The 19,719-nt window shown below is 37.3% G+C and overlaps 1 long non-coding RNA gene across 2 annotated transcripts in view; it reads left to right on the forward strand.

Moving 5' to 3' along the window:
• The window catches only part of LOC137857785 (uncharacterized), a 92,477-nt gene that overhangs the window by 38,939 nt on the left and 33,819 nt on the right, over positions 1 to 19,719 (forward strand). The window contains exon 5 of one of the 2 annotated variants that reach the window (XR_011097280.1): positions 11,336 to 11,557. The exons of the other annotated variant lie outside the window; for it this stretch is intronic. This is a non-coding gene — a long non-coding RNA (uncharacterized lncRNA). Of the gene's footprint in view, positions 1 to 11,335; positions 11,558 to 19,719 lie in introns of those variants that run through there. 2 annotated transcript variants of the gene reach the window in all.

Genomic DNA, 19,719 nt, shown 5'->3' on the forward strand with positions numbered 1-19,719 from the left:
CCTTTGATATCTGAAAGCAATCCTTCTTCCCCCACCTGCCCAAAGCCTTTAACAACTATGCCCTCAAGATTTCACATTGATACTGACCTGCAGTTTGAATGAATAGCCCACTGTGTTTCTTACAGGAAAATGATTAAAAAACAATAGTGAAAAGTTCCAGTAAATGATGTTTGATATCACTTGCAATTTTTTTTTCCTTTATATATATAAAGGAAATATATATATATATATATATATTTTTTTTTTTTTTTCCCCCTTAAAAGTGAATTTCAAATGCATCCATACTGGCTAGTGGCATACGTTGTATGGTAATGTTTTTATCCTCATTCCTCAGGAAGAGGACAAATGGGAGGTGGCAATGACTCTAATTTCACTTTCTTCAGAGAGCCCAGCCTTTTGAGATAATTGTTTTGCAATAAAGCTCATTCAATCCATTAATTCTTCCATTAAAGAGTAGGTTGTAGTTGTATCTGAGTGCCATTTATAATTGCAGAGAAGTAAAAATCAATCAGCTAATTCCTTGAGAAATACCATTTGGTTCCTAGTGTAGATAAACATGTAAAACAATGCCGTTATTCTTATACAAGATTAACGCATATCTGATCCATGACTCATTGGGCCATTGTCTTTCAATGCAATTCGGAATAACACCAATATTCTGAATTTTGCAGCTGACTCTCCTAAGTAACCTTTTTCTGCATAGAACCATCCTGTAGCCTTATCTACAAATGCTGTATGAAATAAGAAAGTGTGTCTCAAGGCAGAAATAGTTTTGGGATCAAAACTGTGCTAGCTAATTGCACCATCAACTAGTAACTGGTGTTCAGTTTAACCAGCATCTCCAGATAACTTCAGCTAGTGTTACTACAGAAGAACCTAAGACTGTTAAACTAGGATTAAATTAAACATACATAGACACACTTTACTTACTGGGTTGCTGATTACTACAGGAATGAAAAAAGACCGAGGTGTTACTAGCCCCCTCAAGATGTTAGTTCATCTCCCCAGGCTGGCTGTGATCTGTAGCTATATGGATATTGAAAGTGTAACACATGTTGAAGGTGAGTCAGAGCAGACTTCACCATAGTCTTTTAGTAGTGCAGTGTATGTACAGTTCCTGCGCATCATTCTCCACTGCCTGTAACTCATAGTCGCACAAAGTAGCTATAAAATGGTCATCAGCTTGGTCATAAATGACTCCAGAAAATTCAGAGGAGTGGAAAATACGATCTTTTGTCTTCCACCAATATCCATACAAAGAATTTTATTGTACCAATAGAGAGAAAATACTCTCTCTGTCCAACATGCTAAAAATCTTCCAGAAATTCATTTTCATGAGTGTTTCTACTGACCTTCTTTCCCACATGAATCTGGGCATTCCATCAACTTTAATTCTTCATGATTTTTCTGTAAATATTTGATGTTGTCAATTACAGGCTTTTCCTCCTGTAGTGCTTAAAGCATGTCATGGCCTTTCAAGCCACACTTTCTGCCACATTTTCACTCCTCACAGTCTCAGTAGTGTCAGGTTGTCAAAATGAATAAAGCTTTTGTAACACCTCACTGAAGAGGTGTTTTCTGACTTCTTTTTTTAAGCTTGAGGAAGGTTGAATTGAGTAACAGCTGAAATGGGTGAACTATTTAACAAACTATTAACTGTTTTCTAGCATGGTAGAAGGAGATCAGTTGACTCCACACTGTCCTTTTAATTGATCTCAATATGCATAGCCACCCACTGAGCATCTGAGAAAGGTACAGTACTTTGCTTATCATTTTGTTCTGTGATTTTTGGCCTGTACGTAGTGCCATTAGTACTGCAAAGGCTTCTAAGATCTTTTCTGAATCAATCATATTATTTATATTTTAAGGACCAGAGGCTAGGGTCTCATTAAGTTAAGCCCAGGCTCTTCAAATCTTTCCCATTTAAAAAGCTTATTGATTTCATTCCATCTTCCCCATCTTATACCGGTTGGACAGTGTATCCAGTAAAGATGTGGTGTAGGTTTTCATTTTATTTTCACCTCATCTTACAGTAATCAGATCCTGGATATGATGTGTGGATTTCATTGTTTCTTTTGTCAAATTGGCTTAAGAAACTACTTCCAGTATCATAACACGTGGAAGCCACTGTCATATAGCAGCTTCTCCCTTTAGGCCGCCTTACCTGCTCCTGTGTCTAAGTGACCTCCAAGGACAACTGAAGTGGCATGGAAATATGGTGTGAGGTTGGATCTCTTTATAATTCTCAGTACTTCTTCCCATTCCAAGCTTTTCTCTGAGCAGAGGACTCCTGTGACTGCTGAAGCATGGAACCCGCTTGCCTAGTAGGAGGGCGTAGGGCAAATGTCAAGATAAAGGTTGCATTGCTGCATAATAGCAAACATTGTATTTAAAAATGTGAAGAATAAAAAGTTATACGTGCACCTATTGGATAGCTAGTATGCCTCAATAGTATGCATGAGGATATTGCCTATGAATGAGGCACCACAGCTATGGTTCTACTCTCTTCTCACCCTGAATGCTCACCTACAGCTTCATGTCTGGCTTGGGACACCTTGTGGCAATTTATAAGCAGCCAAGCCAAGAGACTTGTCACGAAAGACAGCAATATCGGAAAGGACAAAATAGGATTAATGTAGCTCAGTGAGCTGCATAGTGGACTATATTATACCAACATGTACACAAACTTGATTTGTACTGGATATTCTGTCCAGCTGGCATGAGCCAGCACCACTCAGACTCAAACTCAAACACAAACTCTCTATGTGCAGTTTTGAAGAAAAAAATAATAATCCCCTGTGTACATAAGAATTCTAGTTGCCAGTCATAAGCAATGCTGGAGCTGTGTCCTTGCTAATACATGCACACGCACAATTGTAGAATCATCCACTTTCTAAAACAACCTTCCAAATGGTTGTGTTTTTATATGTGTTAGCCCTTGGAAATTTCTTCTTGGGACTGACGGGCACTGCTGATAAATTTCCCTGTGGCCCATTGATCCTTAGGAGTGTATTTAAAGAACTCTATGAACTTTTCTTTTGGGTATGCCCCACAGGCAATTCTCAAATGCTCACAGCTTTTCAAATTCTCAAATCAAAGTAATCTGACTTCATTCTCAGTGCCTCAGCGATGATTATTTTCATGCCATATTGCAAGTCTGACCTACATTTTATCTTCAACCTCCTTTCCTTAGGCACAGAATCATTATTTCTTTTTAAATAGTGAAAAAAAAGCTACATTTTTATTTACTGTCTTTTCACTTTTGCTTAGATAGAAAAGAAATACTTCTAAAATACCTATGGCATCATATTGCTCTAGATAGAGTTATTCAAACAGTTTGATCGGTTGAGTCTGGTATGTCAGATCCTCAACTAGGAGAGAAGCCATGGATTGTTCTGGGAATCTGTGGTTTGCCAGCACTGTGATTAGAGTGTATGAGACAGGATCATATGGGAGAGTCCCACAATCAATGCCCAGGACTTGACAAGTGTCTGCAACACAAGACTGATCCTAGGAAATCTGAAAGACTTGTGGTGGTATATGCCAAGAGTGTGATCTAATTAGCTTTGAAGCATTGCTTTAGATAGCGTTTTTACTTCATGCTGGGTTGGTTTTAGATTATGCTGTTTTGGCTAACCCATTATTTGATGAGAATTAGCATCTCCCAATAACACTTTTTTCTAGTGTGACTTGAGGTTGAAAAATCAGTCTTAATGGAAATTGTCACTAGAAGAAAAAACAAATATGTAAAAATACTAAGTGAAGTTTTCCTGCACAAATCCCAGTGATTCCCTTTCTGCATTTTATTTTATGCTATTTACAAAATTTGTTTCCAGACATGATGGAAAGTACATTCATTTTTATCGTCAGTGATGTGTAAAATTTGCTGCTATCACTCATATTACTAGACACTTTTATTGTAGAAAATGGAAGGTAATTGGTACCTTAGGCAGGCTACAAATCTTTCCTGGCAGCACTGTATCACTCACAGTACATTGATTGCAAAAATTAGTTAATTCAAGATGAATATTATATTCCTTGAGTCCTGGCATAAATCTCTCCAAATTCTACATGCGTTCCTGCCATCAGATTAAAAGATGGATTTCTGTCAGCCTACTTGACTATGTGTGTTCCTGATTTAGATGCTCATCATTCCAAAACCTCTTCTAAAAATGATATATATTGCCTATTAAGTCCATCAGAAGAGACTTTAAATGGCAGGAATCAATAATATTGGGCTAATCTGTTGCTTTTATTTACCGATCTTCTTAGGGTTGTAAATCCTCAACTACCTGGTGTTTCCTACCTCATTATCTTTGTGAATAAAACTAATGAGACTGCAGTGCTTATGCATTGTTGAGAATCTTTCTCTCTGTACATATAAGATAGTCTTCATTTTTAGTGTTAAGGAAATAAGGTTTGAAACTTCTCTAACAAATATAAGGAGACATTTTCTCCATATTCACTGAATGAGAATGCATCTGGATTTGATATAATGATTTCCTATGGCAACTTGTATTTATCAGCTTCTACAAAATGTTTGCACTTTAAGCGTTGTTGTAAATTCCCATCATTCTTCTGACATACCTCAGCTTCAAGGAAAAGATAATACAAAATGCACAAGTATTTGCAGACAAATTAAAATTTCTTTTCACTATGAGAAATCAGTTTGTACTGATCATAGCATCCCAGCACTTCAGACAGTCTTTGCAGCTCAGAGAAGGTCTACCTGTGCTTTGTGAGATTGAATGCCTTAATGTTGTTTGTTTATGACTGTGGTTTGCCATAATAAATATTTTTCATCCTTCTCTGGATTCTCTTCTAGCAGAATTGAGTCACTTGTCGTGGATAGGAGACATCCTGCTTCAAATGAAGCACAAACATTAAGTGAATCTGTCTCTGCTGTGGTGTTTCATATTAAGTTAAGCAGTTGTGTGGCTTTGAATTTAATCTCTGTCTTAACAACACCCTGCTAAGAATGTGTCTTAGACTGAGTCCTCTGGGTACTCACAACTAGCATCTAGGTATGAACCTTGGTGGGAAATTTCAGTCTGCTGAAGAGATATGGCCAGTGCTATTTTCAGTTCAGACTGAATTTTGTCAGAATGTAGAGGAAATGCATTTTCAAGACAAGTAACTGTTTTGCACATCAAGAACAGTCTTTGTTTCAATGAACCATCACAGCTAGCAAAATTCAAAATTTACCATCTTTTTTTTTTTTTTTTTTTTTCCAGTAGAGTACAGTGCAGGAGCTACAAGGATTTTAACTTGTAATGAAGAGGCTCTTGCATAAATCATTTAAATGAGTCGTTGCATAGAAGTTAAGTTTAAGCAGTGCAAACACATTAACACAACATAAACAATGAATGAGGTTGATGTTGACAAATTCTTGGCTTTAGAGTGATCACTGATTAAGAAGACTGCACAAAACAGATCTAAAATTACTATCACATCTCAAACCTGTGAAATTGATGAATAGTAACTGGAAAAGGACTGAGCATGTTTTTTTTTTTTTTTCAAAAAAAAAAAAAGAAAGAAAAAAAGAACGGTCAATCAGACTCTTGATAACAGCTGTTTAGGGAATGCCTGATCTTTACATTAGTTTTCCACTAATTCTGGTTAAAATACGCCATTATGAGACTATTATTGAACTGCACAGCATACTGGATGCTATACAAAAATATGGGTGATGTGTATGAGAGAATATAAAAAGAAGATTAAAACATACAAGGATATGCAAATTATTAAAGCTAGTGAGACATTACGGTCTTTTAGGGAGCTAACTGTGGCACAGATCAGATAAGAAATTGCAAAACCTTAGGCTAACAGGCAAAGAGAAACTGAAGACAGAAGTCAGCATCATAGTAAATTGTGCTTCTTGTGACAAATGCCACAAGCTGAAGAAATGCCTGGTACTTGGAAAAGCATGGCAAATGCAATAAGCTCATAGTAAGTTGTGATAATTTATGCCCACAGCATGAACAGAGAATGACAACAATATCATTGCAGATAGGGAAACTCAGAAAAGTAATAGACAGTTTTGAACAAAGTTGGAGACAGTGCCAAATCAACATGATGCCAGAAAATATTAGCACTGTAGGAGAAATGCTGTAGTGTAAGATAAGTGGGTAAAACTGAAGATTTTGCTTACACGAAGACTTATTGCAGTTAGCCCCACTGAGGAAGCAGATGAAATAAATGCATGGGTAAATAACAAATGCTTAAAGATTCAGCTCCTAAGATTACATAGAATAAGATGTATAATTAATTAAAACATGTAAATTTTTGGAAGGCAGGAAATTGGAACAAGTGAAGTAAATATCAGAAAGGTGTTCCAGGATACTGGGAGGCTTTCTAAAGATAACAGTTTAAAGTGGAAAATGCTATTTGTCTTGTGATTCCTGCCCCTTGGAAAATTCTAGTCTCTCAAAACACAAGGTGAAAGACAGACTGGGAAGAGGCCACTTCCCCTGGAATCACAGAGCAAGCAAGGGAGCCAAGAGAAACGACATTACACATCAGTCACTGTGGACAAAAAATTGTTTTATTTCCTCTCTACTTATTCACTCCAAATAACAAATGAAATATATAAAAATGAAGGACATATATATATATATATATATAGTATATATAAATATATATATAAATAAGGACATTCTTAGAACAGTCTTTTATGTTTGATGCATCAACCATGGAAAAATATCTGGTATCAGCAGATTTAGCTGTTAACTTCAAGAAACAGCATGCTTTCTTAGCATGAGGTATTTATTAGGAAATACTGCTTATCCAGACTGGCTTCTAGGCTACGTTTGGCACCTGACTTTTTTCACCGGAAAATAAAACACATCTTTAATAGTGTTGAGAGTTATATAAGTCTTCACAGGAGATGTTTTCATCTGTGGAAATACAGTGGAAGAGCATGACCACTGGCTCCAAGTAGCTTTGAAAAGCTGGCAGAAGATAAATAAAAGTGAGAATTATATGTAATAGAAATAACATTCCTAGAAGCAAGATGCTCAAGCAGATCCAGTAAGGATAAGGCTTTTACTAGCATTCTTGTACTTGTCGATAAAATAAGCATTATGACACCTGGAGATGGTCATGAACAGTGTAGGGAAACTGTAATTGTAATTGTAACTAATTTTAAATGCTCAAACAGTGGCCTTTGAATACTCTGGCAGTATGCAAAAGTGAATAGAGCAGACTGAAATGAAGTTACTAAATTCTTAAGTTGATGTCCTTACAAAGTCCTTAGACTTAGACTAAGGTTGTCGTGACACCAACAACAGCATGTTCAGGACTGAAGACTATTACTATAGTGTTGAGTATCTCATATTTAATCTGTATTTATGAGAAGCTTTGTGTCTATTCACAGAGGTCCATGTTAGCTGAAGCTCTCCATAAACCACCTATTGCCATTGACAGAGAGAGGCCTGAAAAGAACACAGATTAGTGTTATATAAATATGTATGTTCTCTGTATATGTTTGTTCTCTATATCTATCTATATGTTTATATAAGAATATAAGCTTGTGCATTCTTTGTAGCTAGCATACAGAAAAGCACAGTTCCAACCTAGATTGTAGAAGTCCCAATCTTCCTTTAAAAGAACACAGCTCTGTCTGAAACAAAATGTGAAATGAGATTGCCAGCACTAATGCTGCGAATGGAGAGTCTGCTAGATGTAACTGAAATTATTAGCACTGTGGGATTTAGAAGAAAGTTCTGGGCCTCCTTTACTTGTTCAGGGGGGAATTTTCAGGACTAGGATTTGAACATTAAAATATTACACAAAAACATTGAAAAAGATACACAAAAATCATCAGAGAACCAAAAAGTGAATGGAGGTCATCAGTACTTTGGAAGCTTTGAAGACTTGTGACCTGCAAAAACACAGGTGGAATTCAGCAACATTTCCATATTGGTAACATAAGAAAAACATGGCCTTTGAGACAAAACAGATTCAAAAGGACATTTTTCTTTCTGTGAGGTAACCTTTGCAGAACGTACTACAGTTAAATAGTGCTTACACATATCCAGTTTCTCTAGAGATGATATACCTCAAGCAATAAAGTTTTACAATTGGGTGATAATTTATTTGGCAGTGAGGTTAAACATTCTGCAATTAAATATGCGTATAAATGTATTACTGCTATTCTGCATTATCTCCAGTCCAATAGTTTGATGGAAGACAATGTCAAAATGTTAAATATGTACACAAAGGATTGCCAAGTCAAGGTGGCTGAACTGCAGGACATACCTCTGCTAAAATGGACCACGTCACTAATCTGACTGTAGCCACCATATAGAAATCTGCAGGTTCTTATAACATGCAATATCTCAACATTTGTCTGAACTTTCCTAGTTCCTAGACTTTTTTATAGATTGAAAATTCAAAGTTAACTATTGTTACTAATGTTAATAGTAGGATCAACTGCTAGTAAGGTCTGGATGTATGACCCAAGAAAGATACTCATGAAAAAGTCTAGTTCAGAAGGTGGCATTGTTTGCGGCATTTGTTGTGTGGAAGCTCATAATGAGCATTTAAAACAGCAGTCCTGAACACCATGTAGATTCCGCTAGCTGTATCAAACATCACATGAAAAAACAGTGATAGTTTCTCCGCACTTTTTGTCTTTCTATAACAAAAATATTCCTACTTGCTGACAAATAGTAAGGCTGTTAATCCTAGAAAGTATATACTAAGAAGCTTCTTAATTCATAGTGTTTCCATGCAAGGACAAATGAATTAGTGTCTGATAGGATTATTGAGTGCCAGCTTCCATTTCTACTGTTTTACACAAGCTTTGTAGTGTTTTACATCTTTGAGAAGCAGTTCCATTCTATTAATTCCACCTCTCAAAAGATTTGCTGATATCCAGCCTAAATTCCAGCTGCTTAATCCCAGTTGCATCATTTTGCTTTACCCCAGTGCTCTTGAAGTCTGCAGAAGTACTTTCAACTCCTTACTGTAACTTACTTAGATGCCGTAAATAGTGAAGTACAAAGCCTGCAAGAAATAGTAGCCTTTGTGCTTCTTTAGCCAGATGCTTTGTTTTAGGTTCCTCAGGGCAGTGAAGTGATGGCTGATTGCAATAGCAATGGCAGATGCCTTTCTCTCCCTGCTATGAGGCTTTGCCTGTTCTGTGGCTCTGGCTCAGTGAAGTGAGAGGAATGCCTTCTCCAACACGCACAGTTTTCCACTGGCTTAGATGAAGCCACTGAGCGAACATGCACTTCAGGGTAAATAGTGTCTTCGCAAATGTATGTCAAGTTTTGTTCTCTTTCATGTACAGAAGCCAAAGATGAAGTGACAGACTGGCTAGACATTCAAATGTGCTGATTTTCTCTGCAACCTGAAACAGCCAAGACAGGCAGGAAGAAGACTGCAGTCAGTTGTAACAAGAACACTGTAGAGTTAGTGCATGGCATGTTTACTCATACATCCTTCCTTAATGTAGTGCACCATAAAATACATAGAACTTTGTTCAAGTTGTTTTCTTCCCTAAGGGTCAAAAGTATTTTGTATTCATGAACTACTTCAACAAACTAAAAGGCTTCTCTGAGGTGAGAAATGAGAGCTGTTTAAGGCAGGTAACAAAGGAAACTGCTGTACACAGATAAAATTGAAGGTTTCTTCAGGATTTGTAAACTTATGTACAGTAGTGAATGTATGTTCATGTGCAGTAGAAAGCCATCTGAACAGAAGACGTATTTTAGCTTTAAGGAAAGCTGTTGATCAAGGCCAAAAAAAAAAAAAAAAAAAAAGGATTAGGTTGGTCCTAAAGTGTAACCAGACTGTGTTGAGCTCTCCTTGGCATCTTGCAGATGACAGGTTTGTTTCCTACCACCTGTTAGAATCAAGGTGAGGAGAGGCACACCTCATTAACCTGAATAAACTAATAAGCAGCAACAGCAAGGAAAAAGCCTCAAAGTTGATTGTCCTATTATCACAGCTTTTGTGCTAAAAAATAGAAAAAGGAAAAACGATTAAATTCCTACCCCTGCTGGATAGTTGTACCATTTACTTTGAAAATTTCCATTAACTTATTTATTCAGATAGAATAGGTTATATCAACTTAACTTAACCCTAAAGACATTACTTATTGCCTCTGTGAAGACTAGCAAATTTTGTAGTGTCCTGATTTCCAGCTTCCTGCCCCATTTCTATTTCACTTCCAGCATCTGTGGCCAGTTGTGATGGACAAAATGTTATAAGGAGGGACTAATGGAGGTTCAGCAAATATGGTGGCAAAACTAGAAGAGTAAAGTCTGTGTTCTTATGCTGATAGAGCAAGAGCAATCACGTGGGAACAGCTCTTAAGTTCACCCCTTCTATGAAGGCATTTCAGTAGTTGCTATAAAGTGTGGTGAAATAGTGTTTTGGAGGAACTGGGTTATGTTTGAATCTTATGTTTATATTGAGAGGTCCTCTACCTGCTCTAATGAGAAGATCTAGCTCCCCCTGATATTTTGAAGTATGTTATTTGTTGCGTTTTCAGTTTGGCTTTTTGTCCCATAAATAGGCAGATAATAAGTTGTTCATGCTAGAAGCTTATACTTAAGGTAGAAGAGTTGGTTAGGAGGCTGGAGGGCCTTAATTTCGGCCTAGAGAAGTTTCACTAATATGAGTAGGCTGAAACTGTGATCTCCTATGTTGTTTAAACAACAACAAATGTGGATTAGAACATATGTTAAACTCATTACTGCCTAAAGACTGCTTAATGTTTTTGTAAATATGATAGTGTTCACATCCAATCTATTGTCCAACCTCCCCACCCTTTTTGATGCTTGGCATCATGAAAACAGAAGTTTTAAGAGATTTGCGCATCATTATTTGTTGCTCATTTTTTTAAGTTACTTTAACATTAGTAGTAAATATGTTGCATTGAGGAAGCTTTTGCTGAAGACCTAATACTCTTTTCTGGAAAAAAAAAAATCAAAAAGTTTATAAAGCAATTTTTTTCAGAACTTACTTGAAATATTTTCATTATGATGCAGAAGACAGCATTACTGGTTTGGGTTCTGCATGGACTCAGAAAACAAGATAGCGTGTTCTGATTACTAATTATGACCTTGCATAGTCTATTTGGTACAAGCTATCAAGGCTGAACCTTGAAAAGCTGAATGACACTTCGTCAATGCATGGAGCTACACAGATTTATCACAGTGTGACAGGTTGGTATTGCACTGCCGTATTGGTCTCAAGATGTTTCATAACCAAATCGTAGTATGCTAACCCCATTCATCTATGTTAAACTGCTACTGGACTTCAGGATGTGGCCTTTAGAGTCATACCTTTTTGTTTCCCTGTCTTCCCTTTGTTTCCCTATTAGGGTCTACATGTCCATTTTACCTCTGCTGCTCTGCACATAATGAAGGAGTTCAGGAACATCTCTCTACTTATAGTACAGGGCTCAGCCAGACTTTGCAAAAGCCTCTTGAAAGGAGCGAGTGTGTGTTGCTATCCTATATCATACTCTGGTAGTAGACATAAATCTAAATGCTCTGATGGGTAACACTGATTAAAAGCAATGATTTTTGGTCATGGCCTCTTTTAATCTTTTGATATAACCTTCTCATCAGATTCTTCTGCTACTAGCTACAGAAATGAAGATTCTCAACCCCCTTGTGGGATGTGGATTAAGATTAATGTATACCCATGATGGTAGCCTTAATTGCTAGCTACATCTAACCCTTTTAAAGTCTAAAATCTCTTGTATTGTATCTTGGTTATGCAAATATATTCGCATATCCAAAGCCAGATGTAGTTCGTATTCAGACAAAATACATAGTACCTATTAAAAAATACATTCTTTGGAGCATGAAATGGAAAATGAACGGCTAGCCAATTAATACTGTCTTTTGTCTACGGGGCTAAAGTACATGTGAATACAAATAGCAGCAAGGTGATGTTGAATTATTAACAAGGTAATATTTATTGGACAAGAGATGATTGGAAGCAAGTAGTAAGCGACTTGTCGTTAATTGATTCTAGAGAAGCTATTAGTACATGAAATGTTCTCAGTCTTACTCCTTCAAAACCTGGTGTTATGATCGGGGAAGGCTGGAATTTCACATGTGACTTAAGGGAAATTAGAGTGGTTGCCGCAGCAGTTGTAATGCCTCTTTTAGCACAGTAGTTTTATTCCCTTTGCTCTGGTTGTGAAACACTTTGTTTCCAAGGGCAAACAGGTTAGGGACTTACATTGAGTGTGAGGTACAGGAATATGAGGTGCAAAATAAAGTTTGAGAAAACTTTGGTTTTAAATAATCCCACAACCTGAAAAGACAATGATTCCTTAAATCATGAAGTCCAGGTTCTCCCAAGTACTCAACTTGCTGAAGAAACCACCAAATGAGCAATAATTTGTTGTAGTGTAGTTTAGCCAAAAACAAAAACAAAACAAACAAACAAACAAAAACACGGGGAAATATCTTTGGTAGTAGCATTATAAAAAGACTTCAGTTTTTCTCTACTAAGAATTTTTTACAAAGACTTTTAATAATCAGCAGAAACACAAACTGGTGGTAAGATTCCACCTTGTGCTAATTGGACTAATGTTTAAGTAGCCTGCTTATTTGTTTTCAATTTCCATATAGGATTTGTGTCCTTACTTCTGCAGACATAATTCAGCACTCAATAACAAATTGTTGAACGTGCACAAATTTTACTGAAAGTGAGTCAGTGGTTTCTAATATTTTCCCCTTAGCATGTACACCTGAGTCATTCTGGTGCTGCAAATCTTACTTGCCTTACAGAATTCTGTTCACAATACAGAGGTTGAAATGGATGGAATGGTTTAATTAGTCAAAGATGTTCAAAGTAAAGCCTGAAAATGATGTAACTGCACCATGTTGGAAGTAAACTAAAAAGGAGAAGATCAAAGTTGTTATTTTCGCTACTGATACTGGGCATATTTTATTTTTGTCTGCTGTTCTATCACACTTTGCCTAGCTGCTGAGTTTCTGTTTCAGTGATTGTTGAGATGAATGAAACAATGTTTTTTAGCATTTGGTAAAAGGAATATAATTCAGGCAGTGCCTCACATAAATGTTTGCACAGACCTCAAAATCCCTGATGTACATCTGGCACAAAAAAGGCACATTTTTAATTTGAAACAGCCAAATAACCGTGCCATGTCCACAGAGCTGCTTCAGATAACCCTGTCCAACCTGATAGCTCAAGTGATTCTGCTGTGGGTGATTAAAGACACTGCTGGGATATTTTACTGTTTATTTGCCCAAACCACATGGTATGAAATGTGAGATGTCATGTGCTGCACAACCAAATTTGGTGATGTAATTTAAACCAAACAATAAGATAATGTTTGTGACATTCCAAAGCTTTACTGAAAAGAAAATTTCTGATCGGTATCTCTCAACTTCTCTGCAGCCGTATGCTCCCGTTCTGATTATAGCCTGGTATATGACAAAATTAGAATGAGATAGGAGTTTGGAAAGGCAAAACAACTGTATACAGAGACTCGAACATTGCAAATGATGGGGTCACAATGAATCAGTACTCAGGAACCCCGATCTGCTTGCATTGTCTTTATGTTGCTGCCAATATTTCTGCCCTTTTGAGAAACCTAAACTGAATATTGTGTGAATCTAGGATGTATTGCAACATAGGATTAAAATCACATGAGTTTCATTTAGAGGTACTGACCTTAGTAAGCCTCAAATCATGGAATTATTGTCTGTGGTTTTGGTTCCCTGCCCCTTACAATGTGAAAGCATTTTCTGAGAATCTCTGGGGACAAAAAAACTGGAGCTTGTGTGGAGCTAGCAGGTGTCCTCTCCTGACATTCTTTCTGACGGCCATTTGGCATGATATGCTTCCCACTTCCCCCTCCCTTTACCTATTGCACATACACCTCTGGATTACTTTCTGCATTCGTGTGTTGACAGGACTGTGAGTAGACATGAGGGGAAATGGAACAGTGTGTTGAAAAGGGTTGATAGGGTGTCGCTGTTACATCTCACGGCAATTTTTTGATTTTTAATTTTGTTAAGATGCAGGTGATGTCTCCATGGAGATGAGAATTTGATTATTGACAGTATCTTGCATAGCTATTTTTGCATTAGAGCTGTAAGAATAAATATATGTGATTAGCAAGGATCAGTGTTCCAATACACATGTGCATAGTATATGTCAGTCATCAAAAGAGGTTATGACAAGCAGGACGTAATATAGGAAAAAGATCTATAAAGAGGAATAGTTTATCTATCTAATTGGAGGCAATGATGACCCATACAAAGAATGTGATCTGATCACATCCATAAATGTCAGATATAACTTGGTATTTTCTGACTGATTTTTTTCTTTATTTAAGAGGGTGAATGACATTGTAAGAATATCTGAGGGATAAATTCTTATGCCTATCCATCCAACATTTTAGGTATTCCTCATAGTGTTTTAAAGGATCCTTTAAACAAGAAGGGTGGAGTTCTGCTGTAGCTCAATAATTCTGTGCAATAATTATAACTAATCAATTTTTCCATACTAATGCTTTTGAATTTGTCCTGATAAACTTCTCCCATGTTTACACAGCATTCTTGTTAATGTTCAGCATGGTGTTACATACATGGACAATCTGCAAAGCCTTTGGTTGCTATCTTGCACACTAATGCTTTAGAATATTATAAACAAATGCAAACTTATTATAAAATTATTATAAAAAAAGGTGAATGTTGTTCTGAAACTTAGATGCTTGCTAGAACTCGCTTTCTTAATATTTAATGCTTTCTGTTGTTTGAGATTTCTACTTGGAAATGGACATCAAAGGCATGTTGCAGATGCATTTCCGAAGAAATCTAAGGATTTGGGATTCTGGATTGAGAGAAATCCTGAGTCTTTTGAATATGGCAGTATTGAGTTCCTGCATGCTGGGAATAAATAACAGGTGTGATGTTCTAAACTTGATGAACTAGTCTATATAGAAGAGCACAGTTTATGCAGTTGATTAAATACAGTGGCAAAGCAAATGATCTTTACTGCTAGATATTGATGATTGCTCATGACCAATAGTGACTTATTGACAATTGGTGGTAGTAATTAGAAATGAATAACAAACAGCCATGAATTTCTGGTGGCAACTGATGATGATGATTCATCTATGTCTGATTGCTGGAGTGTGGTCAGTAATTGCTGGAAATTGATTCACAAACAATGAGTTTGTGGCAACATTCTGGGTATGCATTTCAGTGACAGATTGTTGTTGCCATACACTGGCTGATTGTCAATGAGTGTCCTTGTACCATTGCCAGCAATTATCAGTGATTGTTGTTGACTTTCAGAGGTAGGCTGTGCAAAACACCTGCTAATAAGCATAAGTAAACAGTTGGGTAGAAGGCCAAACCACAAAAGAGCAGCAAAACAGTCGTGGCCCTGCTGTCTGCTTTGTGGAGGTCTACGTTGAGCAATGCCAGCCTTCCTGCTGTTGATATTAGGAGGAGTCAAGATGGGTGGGGAGGCTGCTGTGAAAGTGAAAAGGAAACATCCTCCTCCTCAAAAAAAAGGCTCACTGTAGGCATCCTATTTTGTGTTGGCAGCAAAAGCACCTCATGCAGGCAGTATCTCTGTCACCCACCTTTGGAAGCAACAGACTCAGGCACTCTGCAGCCAGAGACGTGAACAGCCACATCTTTGTGCAGGTACTCGGTCTGGATTGCCACAGTCTTCTTGGCGAGCGCTTGCTGCCTGGTGGTGACCATGGCTGGGTTTGCCTTCTGGGAGGTAGTTTTTTGTTGCTGAGTGCCAGCTTCTGCCTCTTTCCTTGGTCTTCATTGCAGGTACTTCTTATTTCATGTGACAAACTTCAACTGTTCCAGTGCTGATACAGGTCTTGAGATGAGTCTGTATGATGTAATTTAGTAAACTATAAGTAATTAGTAGGATTAAATACCAACAGTTAAGTTGTTTATTGTCTTTCTGTTTATGGAGGTCATCCAGCTAGTCTTTTGATTTTGGGAGGAAACAAAAATTGTAGGGACAGACTTAAAGAAGGATTTAGGAACTGACTCTTGGTTGTTCTTACTGTCAGTACTGCTTGGAGCATTCTCTGATCGGGGCCAGGTGCTGCCTGCTGACTGTTAAAGCTTGTTGTGCATTTTTTGTCTCCTAACATAAACAGAAAGCTATACCATAGAGGTAGGAATAGGGGGGACGAGGAAAGTTGAGGGAGATAAGTCTCACACCAGTGGCAGTTGCTTCCTATGAAAAATCCACTATGACAGCAATATGAGGGACTGCAGGTGCAAGACTGTGGGAATAACAGCAAGAGAAAAGCAGCATGGAAACAGCAGGGGGAACACTATCACAGAGGCCCTGGAAAAGCACTGCCTGAGCAGCTTAGAGGAAATGCTTCAGAGCTGTAAGTGGTGCATGGCAAGCCTACAGAATTGTAAACAAACAACCCTTACCGTTATAAAACCAAAGGTACCTAAGGCACTGTGAAAGGAAGTAAGTTTTAGATTTGAAGGCTCTCCATTGTGTGAGTGCTTATTGCCTCTGTCTGAGCAGCCAAAAAAACACTTGACTGACCAGCATTTGAGGACAAGGTACTATTGAAATTACGTTTTTTTGTCCTTGTCTGCCTGAGTGCATATCCCATAGTTCTTTGGTCTGAGATTTGAGGGCTTTTTTTCCTCCCAGCTGTTGTGAACTTGCCTGTCAGCAGGGAAAATGTTTGGAAAGGAATTAGAAGTATATCAGAAATTCAAGGGTATTATGCCTGCTCCTTTACTCTAGAACAGGTAGATAACAGCTGAAGTTAAAAATAAACAACAAAGGCCCACTCTCTAATCCTTGTGCATATCTGACAAGCCATCTAGAGATTAAAGTACTTTCCAACTTGAATGTTGCAATAGCTTGGGCTGAAATCCAGGAAGAGTTGAAAGTAAGATCAGCAGAAGAGATATATCTTAAGGCCCTTTTTAAAATGGAACATAAGATATCAAAAGGCTGAACTCAAAATAGAATTTAGATAGGATTTAGGCATCTAAGTCCAAGAGCCTGAATCCATAGACCCTGTCTAACAGCTTGAGTGCCTGAGAGCTTGTTGATTTTTCAATCTTCAGCAATAAAGTTTCTTTTTCACTCAACTATTGTTGGGTTTTGGAAAAACAGACATGGTGGTTTAGGGTTCCTCCTTCAAATTTATAATTGAGAACATGTTATCCTATTGAGCTTTCTTTGGAGGGGAGGGAAGCCCTCGGGGTTGTAAGTCCATTATTTTGATGCAGTATAGTAGAATGGTATGAAAACATGTACAGTAGCAGAATCAGAAGGTGTACAGTGCACTTTGTAAAGTTTCTGACATAAAACAAGTTTTGTTTTTTTGCAGCCCAAAATTTGTTGCCCGCATATTTAGAAAGACAGAACCACCCACCTAGCTTTTATAGATGTCTGGCTTTTCAGTGATTCCATTAGTGTTCAGATCACTAAAATGAAGACGATATTTTTTTTTGTCATTCTGTTTTTTGGGGAGTAATAATCACTAGTGACTAGCTGTAGTTTGCAATTTATGTATTCAGAACTTTTGAGATGCAGCTTCAAGCATCTCACTCTACAACCAGCACATATAAGAGAATGTAGCTACATGCTAAAGTTGCATTTGTGTGCAAACATGTATGTTTCTCAGTTCAAAGAAGTAACAAAAGCTCTTAACAGCCTCCAAAAGAAACCAAAAAAACAACCTGAACTGCCACATACTCATTTCTATCAAAATGGTTGTGCTACTCGTTTGGTAAAAGATTATTGTCCTTTGAGGAGTTCTAAACTGTTTTGAGGGTATCACCCGCTGAATATCTTGCTTGGAAAAATTCCTCCTGGCTGGAGGAAATCAGAATTGGACAGGAATTCGCTTAAAAATGTTTATGTAAAAAATTGTTTACCTAGAGTTGATTTCAGGCAAAATGTGGGAGCTAGAATTTTTAGTCAGAAGTTACAGTGCTAGGCAGTGATAGACAGTAGCTTAGTAGCTTTTATATTCTTTATTTTATTAAGGGACAGGCACATTTTGACCTTCCCTACTATTGCCAGGAGTCTTGTCTCATTTTGTCATTTTCATCCTAACAAATATGTTTTCACACTGAGTCTGCTCCTTTTACTCAACCTGAATTGCACATGATTGAAAACTAGTGCAGAGAGTTTATGGAAAGGAAACATGAGTAGGAAAGTAAATTCAAAAGACTGTGAAGGATATAGGCTCATAGATAAGGGTCATTTTGGGAAACAGGTCCTCTGTAGGATCAAAGGGCAGAGGCGTAAAATGGTGAAACCCTGTGTAGGAGAGGAAGGGAAGCAGTTAAGTATCAGTCTGGATAATACATCCAGTCTTCATTGTGTTACAGTTGGGCTGAAAACCAAGCAAGGGTATCAGCGAAACCTGTGCTGTCTCCTTTGCTTAAGTAGTTTTAGACCTCCATTGGATTAGATGTCGGTTCTGTTCAAGAGATTGTAATTATCTTCCTCCAGAGGCTGAATCCCACAAGATCATTGAGTGCCATACTACCAAAAGGCAGTGTGGATTTTTCCTTTTTGACTCCTCAGCTGGCTTATAGCATTTAATTAGAATCTATGGTGTGATAAATATCAAGAATATCAACAGGTATTTTCATCTCTTACTAGCTACCTTCCTCAGCTGCTCTAAGTTCCTTTAACTTAATTTTAGCTATGATTTTTGGAGCAAGTACTGGCTTTTGTTTCTATCCAGTATAGTTTTTGACTGCCTTTATGTTTCCAAGAGCTGCTACACACCTATGCTAATAGAAAATACCCAGAGGAACACAGGCAAAACAAACACTTTGCTCTTTTTTTCCCTTTCATCTTTAACAACATGACCATTTTGAAGAGAGAGACCCCCATTGTTTTGTGCCCTTCAGATAAAGAAGTGATGGCATAAAATGTCTGATGTAATTGCCATTTTAGATTTAAAATATATATATATATCTTCCTTCAAGCTTTACCCCTAAATAATTAAATCATCATTTCACATTCATTTGTGTGAATTTTACACTTTACAGCATCTGAAATTTATTTTTAGCTTAAGGCTTTCACCCTTTATGTTTTCCTGAAAATTCTTTTTTTAAGAACTGCTTTGCTCCTATTTCCTTATCAGGGAGCATCTTCTGTGATTGAATCCTCTTTCTGATCAATTCAGTATCTGTTCCACATTGGCATGATTTTTAAGTATCTTAAAATAGGCCAGCTAGAGCCTCTAAGCAGTATTGCTACCTATTTATTTTTTATTTAAGATAGTAAACCCATAGGAAATTATTAAATCAAAATGCTCAAATATATAAACCAAGCAGGGTAATTTACAAACCAATCTCTGGAGGTGCATAAGCAAAACTTATTAATCATAACCACAGCAGACTACAAAACTCTAGTACAAATATTTGCACTTCTGTCACAGCCGCTTATCTGATCCATGCCAAATGCTGACAGATTTTAAAGACAATCACATTAAGTATTAATCAAGCTTGAAAGATGCAGCTGAGTAACAGCATACTAAAGAGATATGCATCTCCAAAGACAACTGCACACTCCGAATATTCATCCTCCTATTGCCCTGAAAAACGCTTGAGAACTGTTTCATTCCTGTACAGTTTCCTTGAATCTCTTGCATCTTTTTTCTTTCTGATGTATTTTCCCAAAGCTTCAAATATCCCACCCCCTGTGAAATGATTAAATACACAGAACAGGGCTTCT

Source organism: Anas acuta, chromosome 5 (assembly GCF_963932015.1).
Source record: "Anas acuta chromosome 5, bAnaAcu1.1, whole genome shotgun sequence".
NCBI classification, from domain to species: domain Eukaryota; kingdom Metazoa; phylum Chordata; class Aves; order Anseriformes; family Anatidae; genus Anas; species Anas acuta.